Here is a 10,230-nt window from a genome sequence, read left to right on the forward strand (position 1 = left end):
TCCACAGCTCAGCCCGGGGTGAGTGGGGTTCCTATAGAGCAGAGCCGAGGGAGGACAGTGGACCTGGCCCCAGGACCTGAGGGGAGACCAGGCCCTCGGGGACCCACAGAATGACAGGAGTAGTTGGGCCATGGCCTGAGAGAAACGCAGCGAGTCAGGGGTGGAGGGGCAGGAGCCCAAGGCTGCCCGGGCCAGAGGGCAGGGCTGGGGCAGCGGCGACAGGACCCCGCCCGGATGCACAGTGGTCTGAGCTGGAGGCACAGGGAGGTGGCTGGCGTGGGTCAGCAGAGGAAGAGGACCCCGGGTGGCCCGAAGGCTGTCCAGGCCAATGGGCTGAGTCAGAGGCCAAGGCCATGGAGCCCGGGGCTGAGGGAAGCCGGTGGTGGAGCCCAGAGGAGAGGTGGATCTGGGCTCTTGTGCCCAGAGAGCGGGCAGCACAGGCTCAGCAACAGCTCCATGGGGGTGGGCAGGTGACAGTGTCCAGGGCACAGAGCAACTTGGAAGAGCAAAGGTCCAAAGGGACTCCCAGTGGAGAGTGAAGAGGGGTCTCCTCTGGGCAAGGGCAGGGTGAGCAGAGGCTGCAAGGGACAGAGCTGGCCAGTGGCAGGGCAGGAGCTGCCCAGGAGCTGGGTGGGAGCTGGCAGAGCTATGAAGGTGAGCAGGGAGCAGATGGGGGGCAGGAGCTGGGTCAGAGCTGTTAGAGCTATGCAGGTAAGCAGGGGTCTGGTGGGAGGGCAGGGGACTGGCCAGGAGCTGGGAGGGAGCTGGCAGAGCTATGAAGGTGTGCAGGGAGGCGGTGAGGAGGGAAGGAGCTGGGTGAGAACTGGTAGAGATATGCAGGTGAGTAGGGGGCTGCTGGGAGAGCAGAGGGGTGGTGGGAGGGCAGGAGCTGGGTGGGAGCTGGGTGGGAGCTGGAAGAGCTATGCAGATGATCAGGGGGCTCCTGGGAGGGCAGGAGCTGGGTAAGAGCTGGCAGAGCTATGCAGGTGACCAGGGGGTCGGTGGGAGGGCAGGAGCTGGGTAGGAGCTGGGTTAGAGCTGGCAGAGCTATGGATGTGAGCAGGGGGTCGGTGGGAGGGCAGGCGCTGGCCAGAAGCTGGGTGAGAGCTGGCAGAGCTATGCAGGTGAGCAGGGGCTGGTGGTAGGGCAGGAGCTGGGTGGGAGCTGGGTGAAAGCTGGGTGAGAGCTGGCAGAGCTATGTAGGTGAGCAGGGGGTCGGTGGGAGGGCAGGGAGCTGCCCAAAAGCTGGCCAGATTATTATGATCTCTGAACGCATAATAATCTGACCACTCAGTGTATATTCTATATAATAAAAGGCTAATATGCAAATTGTCCCCTTATCTAGGAGTTCAACCAGGTTTCAAATGCTTGCTTTTCATTACTTTGAATACTTTACCTACTTGTCTGTAGTTTTTATGGTGAGATATCGGCCGACAACCTATGGGAGCTTCCTTATAATTGGCTATCTCTTGCTTGATGCTCCTAAAATTCTCTCTTTGCCTTTAATGTTTGCCATTTTAATTAAGATGTGTTTTGGTGTAGGTCATTTTGTGTTCATCTTGATTGGGACTCTGCTTCCTGAACCTGAGTGGCTTTTTCCTATACCAGATTAGGGAAGTTTTCTGTCATGGTTCTTTCAAACAGGCTCTTTATCCCTTGCTCACTTTCCTCTCCCTCTAGTGCCCCTATTATGCAGATTTTTTTTATTTCATGTTGACCTAACGTGCCCTTAAACTCTCTTCATATGTTTTAGGTTGTTTTTTTTCCATTTGCTATCTAATTGAATGTTTTCTCCTACCTTGTCTTCCAAATCACTGATTTGATCCTCTGCTTCCTTAGGCCTGCTTTTAATTCCTGCCAGTGTATACTTTGTGTCAGATATACTATTCTTCATTCTGGCTGGTTCCTGTTCGTGGTTTCTACGTTCTTTGTCATGTTGATGTAGTTCCCACTATGTTCTTTGTAGTTCCTACTAAATTCCTGAGCATCGTTATAACCATTCCTCAGATCTCTATGTCTGATAAATTGCTTACCTCCATTCATTTAGGTCTTTTTCTGGAGATTCCTCATTTTCTTCCATTTGGTGGTTATTTCTTTGTCTCCCCATTTTAGTTGTCTCTTTGTGTCTGTTTCTATGTGTTAGATATACCTGCTATGACTCCCAGTCTTTGTGGTGTAGCCTTTGGTAGTAAGTATCCTGTGGGACCCAGATGGTGCTACCTCCTTGAACTCCTGAGGTGGGTGCTCTAGGAGTGACCCTTTAGAGTATTATTTGGGCTCTTCTGTTATCATTGAATCTTGAACATTGTTGTCCCATTTGTGGTCGGGATATCCTCTCAGGATGGCAAACCGTGAGGCTCAGCCCCAAACACATTATCTCAGCTGTTGTACAGGTGTACTCTTGAGGTGGTCTCTGCCTTTCCTTGTGTCAAAGTCTCCTCTCCAGCCAGTCTTCATCTGGTATTTCTGGGTGAATATTCTCCAATTTAGTTTCAATCTCAGGTAGATTCTGGGAGGAGGTGGGAGAAAGATCCCCCTACTGCACCACCATCTTCCAATGCCAGCTCTGTGGAGAATTTTTATAAGCATTTATTTGAACCCAAATGACAACAATGCTGGAAAACAAGAACTCGAATGCTCCCAGGTTTGGGTTTTTTTAATCTTCACCTCAGACCTTCCAGGCCTCCGCCCACAACCCAACTCTAAATCATGCCCACACTCAGGTGCTGGCACCATCACACCCCACTTCTGGTACTAAGGACCACAATTATTTCCTACATCAGCTGTACTGTAGTCCCATAGGCCCGTGGGCTTAAACAACAGAAATTTACTGTTGTGGACCTGGAGGCTGGGAGTCGAGGTCAAGGGTCACAGGGCCGGTGCCCACAGCCTGTCAGGGGGTGGCCAGGCCCTCCCCATTGCTGCTCTGGGAGCTGCTGGTGTCCTGCTGTAGAGCTTTCTCCATGCATGGCCACTTCCTGTGTGTGTCTCTGTGTCCATGTCCCCCTCCTTGAGGACAAACTCCTATGGGGTTTGGAGCCACCTGACTCCAGGAGGACCTCATCACCTTATCAGGAGGGAGATGGCACCACTGAGAAAGCCCAGGAAAAGATGAGAGCAGGATCACCAGGCGTTTGGAAGAGCAGGGCAATGGGCTGTGCAACTGGGGACCCTCAGAGAGAGCACGGTGCACTGCCCAGCCCAACAGCCCACATGCCAGCTGAATCACAGGGACCTGTGGCCCTGTCCCAGCACCGACAGGCAATGTGGGCACAGGGACATGGGAAGAGGAGGTGGCTGGAAGAAAAGGAGCCATGAAACTAAGATAGAGCAGTGCCTTTGGGGACCCCACATGGACCCATCCACCTTGGCCCCCACAGAAAGGACTAGGAAGCTGTGAGCCAACGCACCAGGGAACTGCCAGTCCCAGAGCCCAGTGCTCATGAGGGGCAGCCCTGCCAGGGTCCAGGCCTGAAGCTTGTGCAGGGTGTCTCCTGCCTGGATATTGGCTGATGGAGCTGTGGGCCCCCAGATTCCCCCAGGACAGGGCTGAGCACCCCACCGAGACCAAAGCCATCGATAGGCTGGTCCCAAGCAGCAGAGCCCTTGGGAGCAGAGATGGGGACAGGAAGGGTGGACCTCACTGCTGCTCAGGTGACGACACTCAAGTCCAGCTGGGCTCTGCCTCACCTTCTGGGCAACTGAGGCCCCCATGTCCATCCACCAGGGCACACCCTGACCCTGGGGATCCCTCCACCCCTCGCGGTGCCATGGGAGGGGTTAGACAGGAGATGTATAGAGCAAGGGGACCGGAGTTTGTCTGGGCCTCCCCTCCAGGGCTCTGCCAGTCCTCCCGGGACTGGGACCTCTCCCCTCACACTGCCCTGTGCCCTGGGAGTGCCCGGCCTCACAAGCACAACCCGTCTGTCTGTCTGTCTTCCAGGTGGTACTCCTGAGGTGACTGTGCTCCCCATGGCCGAGGGGTGCAAGGCCCCAGAAGCAGGCAGAAACGTGATACTGGCCTGCCTGGTGACTGGGACCCAATCAGTCAACTGGCACAGAGGGACAGAGAAGCTGCCCACAGAGGACGTTGTGATTGGGTATCTCCAGGAGTGGGTCACCTACCTCTACTACCAAAACGTCACCTGGAACCCTGTCCCCCTCGTCTGCAGCGCCAATGACGTGTCCAAGACCCTCCAATGGCCAGGTGGGTGGCCTCCAGCATGTCCCAGCATCTTCCAGGGCCTGACCTCAAGGACCAAAGCAGGAACTGGGCCCGATGGGCACCCAGCCGCTCCCCAGAGCGGCTCGCTCCCTACCCCCGACTCTGCCCTCAGCCGCTTCAGCTCAGCATTTGAACCCAGTTCCTTCCACTCCTGTCCCCGGAGTGCTAGAGGCAGCAGCCTCTCCCCGGCCCCTTCCCGGATCCCCTTCCTGCCCTACCCATGTCTTCCCGTCCACCCGGCAGCCAGTTCCCCTGTGTCCACGATGCTCTCTGACCTGGGCTGCCCACTGCCCCTCTGATTTCAGCGTCTTGGAAAACCCTGAAGGACGAGGCTGAGCTGCTCCCCTTGGTGTCCCACAAGCCAGCTGTCTCAAAGGAACTCACCACAGCCCCCAGCCCTGCCAGAGCCCTAGGTGAGGAGCCCCTCTGCCAGCGTACCCCTACCACCGCCTGTCCATGCCTTAGGCTGCCTCCTTCTCCTGGTCAGGAAGGGCAGGGCCCTGAACTTACTGCTCCTGAGCACCTACCCCATGCCAGGCGCTATGCCCAGGACCGCCCCAGCGCCTCAGGCACTGGGTGCCTGCCGGGTCACACCACAGGGCGCACCGTGGACAAGGAGGGCCCCGGGCCAGCACAAGGATGCCCCCGCCCGTGGATCTGGCTGAGACACGGGCTTGTCCTGAGGGCTTTTGTGGGGACTCATTGCCAGAGCAGCGAGAGCAGCCAGAAGAGCAGAACCCGCCCCACTGCCCCTCACAGAAACCGGGGCGCCCCTGAAGGCGGGGTTTATGGGGTGGACCCCGGGTCTCCCAGCCAGGCGAGGGTTCCCGGCTGCCGGCGGCTCTCACAGTGTGCGTGCTCTCAGAAACGCCCGGGGACGGTCTCTCCGTTTCAGGTGGACAAAGACCCATTGACTGTGCCCTTTGCCTTTTTGTCTTTATTTTCTGTTCCTCCCCACCCGAGGGTACTCTTCCCATTGATTTTTAGAGAGAGAGAAAGGGAGAGGGAGCGACAGAGGGAGAGGAACATTGATGTGAGAGACACATCGGTTGGTTGCCTTCCCCACACACCCAACCCAGGGCTGGGGATTGAGCCCGCAACCAAGGTCCATCCCCTCGACTGCAGTCGAACTCGGGACCCTTCCATTGTGGGCTGACACTCTATCCACTGAGCCACACGGGTCAGGGTGTGTCCCTTTACAAGCGCGCTGCTCCTGGCCCACTGTCCATCTGTGGCCTGTTCACCTGCTGGCTGTCCACGCCCTAAACCACAGAAGAGGTTGCCATACGGGTGGTCCCTGAGCACTTGGCAGACAGTCACGGCCACCAGGCCAGCAGGGTCCTGCCAGAACCGGAGCGAACTCCAGGCACCGATGCAGGGACCATGTGGCCGGGGTGGGGCTCAGAGCTGCCCCTCACAGCTGGGCCACGGAGCGGCCACAGCCCTGGCTAGGGCGGGCCAGGAGGCTACTCCCCTCCCCCACCCACTTCCCCCTCAGGGCCCCCGACCTTTTAAACCCAGGGGTCATGAGGGATCTGGTCAGCATGTCCAGACTCGGCCTGGGTTCCAGCCAGAAGCTGGGGTGCTGGACCCCTCTCTCCGAGGCCACTGCCTGGGGGCTGGACCAGGGGCAGCAGGGAAGGAACAGGCCAGGGACTCCCATGTCATCTCTCCACAGCCCCTCCGGCCGCCTCCGCCCACACGGACACGCATCCTCCAGAGGCTGTCCATGGCCAGGGCACACCCGGGCTCCTCCCCGCAGCCGCCACGGCGCCCAGCAGCCTTGCCGTCCGGGTCCTGGCCACGCCGGGCACTCACGCCTCTGCCGGGGCGGCCTCCTGGCTCCTGTGCGAGGTGGCGGGCTTCTCTCCCACGGAGCTGGTCCTCACCTGGCAGGAGGGCCCGCGCCAGGTGGACACGGCTTGGTTTGCCACTGCGGAGGCCACGGCCGAGCCTGGAGACAGCACGTTCCGCACCTGGAGTGTCCTGCGGGTCCCGGCCGCCCCCCGCCGGCCGCCGGCCACCTACACGTGCACGGTCAGGCACCCGGCGTCAGGGAGGCTGCTCAATGCCAGCTGGAGCCTGGATGCTACAGGTGAGACCCCTCTCCCCACCACCATCCGGGCTCAGGGCTGGGGGCGAGCAGCCGGGCAGCGGCTGGGGGTCTGTGTCGCCCTCCGGGACAGCCCCACCCGGCTGACTGATATCTGGAGTTTGCACTCGCTGTCCCCACACTCGGGAATTCGGGACCTGACCCAGGTCCGTCCCACCCACTCCTGGTGTCCCCAGACTGGGTGCTGGTCCAGGAGGATGGGAGGTGGGGTCCCTCCAACCCCCACCACGTCCCGGGGAGCAGCCATTCCCTGTGAAGACACGCTGCTTACAGCCACGGTGCAGGGCTTTCCCCGGGCGGACACAGGGTGGTCACTGGAGACGGCTGTCCCCCAGGGGTGTCTGAGCCTCCCCAGGCCCCAGGGCCCCGGAACCCATCCCAGACCACGGCCAACGCCTTGGGAGCCGGGCGCACCCAGGAGGGACGGCCGGATGCCATGCTGACAGTGGAGGGGACAGGGACACACAGGGTGGGGCTCACAGTGCCCAGGGCTCACAGTGTCCCCTCTGAGCTTCCTGGCAGGCTTCCCCGTCAGGCAGGGCACCCAGACTCTGCCCCTTCCTCGCCCTCCCAGCCCCCGTGGGACGGGGTGGGCACGCTGGGCTGGGCCGCGGACAGGACACCACCCAGGCGGCCCGGTGCCCACCACTGACCCGCACTCGGTGTCCACAGCTCCACAGGCTGCACGGGGCTGCCAAGACGGCCCTGCCTGCCGGGATGGTCACGAGGGATCCGTTCAGCAGGCCCCGGGCCCCGGCCTGGCTCCCCGGTGGCTCTCAGTCTCCATGGCGACGGACCGCTGTTCTCTAAATGTCCATTTCGTCAAGGACCCCTGAGTCTGGAGCACACGCTCGCTAGGAACCAATCACTAATTACTCAAAGAATAAAATGAGGAGAAGCAAGGCTGTGCCCGCTGTTTATTGTTAGAGCCCACAGACCGCAAAGCTGTGGCGCTCACCCGTGCCCGGCCCACCCCCGCATCCACGCCATGCACAGCAGGCCCCGCGGCTGCCCTGCGTGCTGGTTCCCAGGCCACGTCCTGCCCGGCCCTGGCACCCGACCCAACTGGGCGAGTCCCCCTTCCCATCCAGACGATGCCATACTCCCATGGTCGGCAAACTGCAGCTCGCCAGCCACATGCGGCTCTTTGGCCCCTTGTGTGTGGCTCTTCCACCAAATACCATGGCCTGGGCGAGTCTATGTTGAAGAAGTGGCGTTAGAAGAAGTTTAAGTTTAAAAAATGTGGCTCTACAAAGAAATTTCAGTCGTTGTCCTGTTAGTATTTGGCTCTGTGGACTGATAAGTTTGCCGACAACAGCCATCCTCCAACCTGGGCGAGTGTCCTGGCTCAGCCCTGGCACGCATCCGGCCGCCGTCAGGGCCTGTATACCTGCTGGGCCCGGTCTCCTGCCCCACACACACATCCCAGCCCTCCATGCCAGCCACACGGGGCCCCTCCGTCCCAACACAGGGAATCCGAGCCTGCTGTCCTGTGCATACAATGCGGTTCCCTCCTCTCTGTGTAGCTGGCAACATCTTGTCTTCCACAACTCATCACAGCTGCCACTTCCAAATATACACTTTAAATATTTTTACTGATTTCAGAGAGGAAGGAAGGGGGAGATACGGATAGGAACATCCATGAGGAGAGAGAATCATGGACCGGCTGCCTCCTGCACACCCCACACTGGGGATCAAGCCTGCAACCCAGGCCTGTGCCCTGACCGGGAATCAAACCGTGACCTCCTGGTTCCTAGGTGGACGTTCAGCCCCTGAGCCACGCAGCCGAGCACAGCGGCCACCTCTGAGGGACCCTCCACGGCCAGGCTGCCGTGTGCTGGCGGCCAGCGCCTCCCTGGCTCTCTGGCCGTACGTGTGTTGACTGACATGCTTGTGTTTCCTTCTCGTTCACCCGCCCCCTCGGTGCTGTGAGCACCTGGTCCTGCCGGGCTGGGCCCAGGCCTGGCCACGAGAGGGCGGGTTGCAGGTGCCTGTCCGGTGGGTGACAGGGCGGGCGCTGGGCTGCGCAAGCTGTGGCCCCGTGTGCCCCGGCCGCCTTGGGGGAGGCTGCAGGCCCGACCTCACCCAGCCACATTCCCCCCAGGTCTGGCACCACCCCCCTGGGCGCCCCTGAGCGTGGACGAGGACTGTGACGGCTCCACCGACCTGGACACCGCCCTGGACGCCACCGGCCGCCTGTGGCCCACCTTCGTGGCCCTCTTCCTGCTCACCCTGCTCTACAGCGGCTTCGTCACCTGCGTCAAGGTGAAGGGCCGGGACCCGGCCTCCCTGGGCTGTGCCAAGAAGGTGCCCCTCCGGGGGGCTCGCTGGAGCCGGCCCGGGACCGTGCGGAGCTGGGAGGCCCCGGCGGGAGGGCAGTGGGCCGTGGGCACCGGCCTGGCCTGAGGGAGCCGCCCGGCCCGCCCAGCGTGTGGGGGGGCCTGCACCGGTCCCCTCAGCCACAGGCCTCCGGTGGGACCACTGCCCCCGGCCGGCCCGCAGAGCCGGCCCCGACCCTGGCAACCCCTTCTGCCGCCCGCTCGCTGGCTACCCCATAAACAGTCTGCCTCCGTGTCTGTCCACCTGCCTCCATGTCTGTCCAGCCTCCAGGACACGCCTCGGTATCAAGACCAGGGTGCCGAGTGCCCACTCACAGCAGGGGCTTCACCGAGGACCCTGGGGACCCTCCTCCACCCAAGCCCAGCACGCAGGCTCACTCGGCAGGTGCACAGGTGTGTCCTCGCACACCTCTCACACAGAAGCAGCATGCACAGTGCACACAGGCAGCATGCCCCTGCACACAGCACACACACACACACACACATGTGCATGCACACAGCACATGTGTGCCAGTCTACAGGTAGCACGCACACTTCATGAACATGTTCCCAGAACCTGTACGTCAGGAATTTGACCTGGAGAGTTCCTCTTGTTGCCAGGCAGCATCGTCACAGAGAAAAGCTGGCACTTATCGCTGTGCAGCCAGCTGCCACGGGGACAGCCACGAAGACAGCCATGGGAACAGCTACGGGACAGCCACCAGGACAGCCACGGGGACAGCCACGGGGACAGCCATGGGGACAGCCATGGGGACAGCCACAGGGACAGCCAGGGGACAGCCAGGGGACAGCCAAGGGACAGCCACGGGGACAGCCACAGGGAGAGCCACAGGGAGAGCCACAGGGGGAGCCATGATGACAGCCACGGGGTCGGCCACAGGGACAGCCACGGGGACAGCCAGGGGCCCAGGGGTGTGGGCGTCACCAGAAGCTGGAAAAGACCAACTGGGTTCTCCTGGGAGCCTGTGGGAGGGGAAGGGGGATCGAATCACACCTAAACGCTGCTCAGCGAGGAGGCACACAGCGGCTGAGTAAAACAAGCAAACTGCTGCCACTCCACTCAGTCCCATCCCCGCCGACGCCCCGCATACTCCCTCCTCACCCCCCCACCCCCCGCGATGTCTCCGTGGCAGCGGCCCAGGGTCACAACTGCAAGGTCCTCTCATCCCCCCCCACCCCCACCAGGAGCCCAGTTCCAAGACCTCAGATGAGACCCCAGCCCCCCAAAGCCCGAAAGGCCCTCACATTCTATCAGAAACCAGAAGGGTCCTTGTGGGGCCGCCTGCCCTGGCCTCCTGCGCTCCATCCCCCTCTGGCCCCGCAAGCTCCCCCTTGTCACCTTCCGGTTCACATGACGTCTCAATGCCTCATGGAAGGCCAGCCCTCAGACCTCCCGCAGAGCCTCCTTCCAGCACCTTCTGTGGCTCACTTACTATACTGCCGGCCATTCTCCTTTCCACCTAGAAAGTTGTCTCCAAGAGCACAGGGCTCTGCTGCTTCCCAATGACCCCCAGCAGGTGGGACCCTCCAGGCAGGTGAGACCTTCCAGGCAG

The 10,230-nt window shown here is 61.1% G+C and overlaps 1 gene segment (V, D, J or C); it reads left to right on the forward strand.

Annotated features, from left to right (window-relative positions):
- The first annotated feature begins 775 nt into the window (after positions 1–775).
- LOC311633135 (Ig delta chain C region membrane-bound form-like) lies at positions 776–9,049 on the forward strand. The segment is given in 5 exons: positions 776–781; positions 3,944–4,207; positions 4,531–4,638; positions 5,904–6,320; positions 8,443–9,049.
- The last annotated feature ends 1,181 nt before the right edge of the window (positions 9,050–10,230 follow it).

The sequence above is a fragment of the Pipistrellus hanaki genome, assembly GCF_964339955.1.
Source record: "Pipistrellus hanaki genome assembly, chromosome: 1".
Taxonomy (NCBI): domain Eukaryota; kingdom Metazoa; phylum Chordata; class Mammalia; order Chiroptera; family Vespertilionidae; genus Pipistrellus; species Pipistrellus hanaki.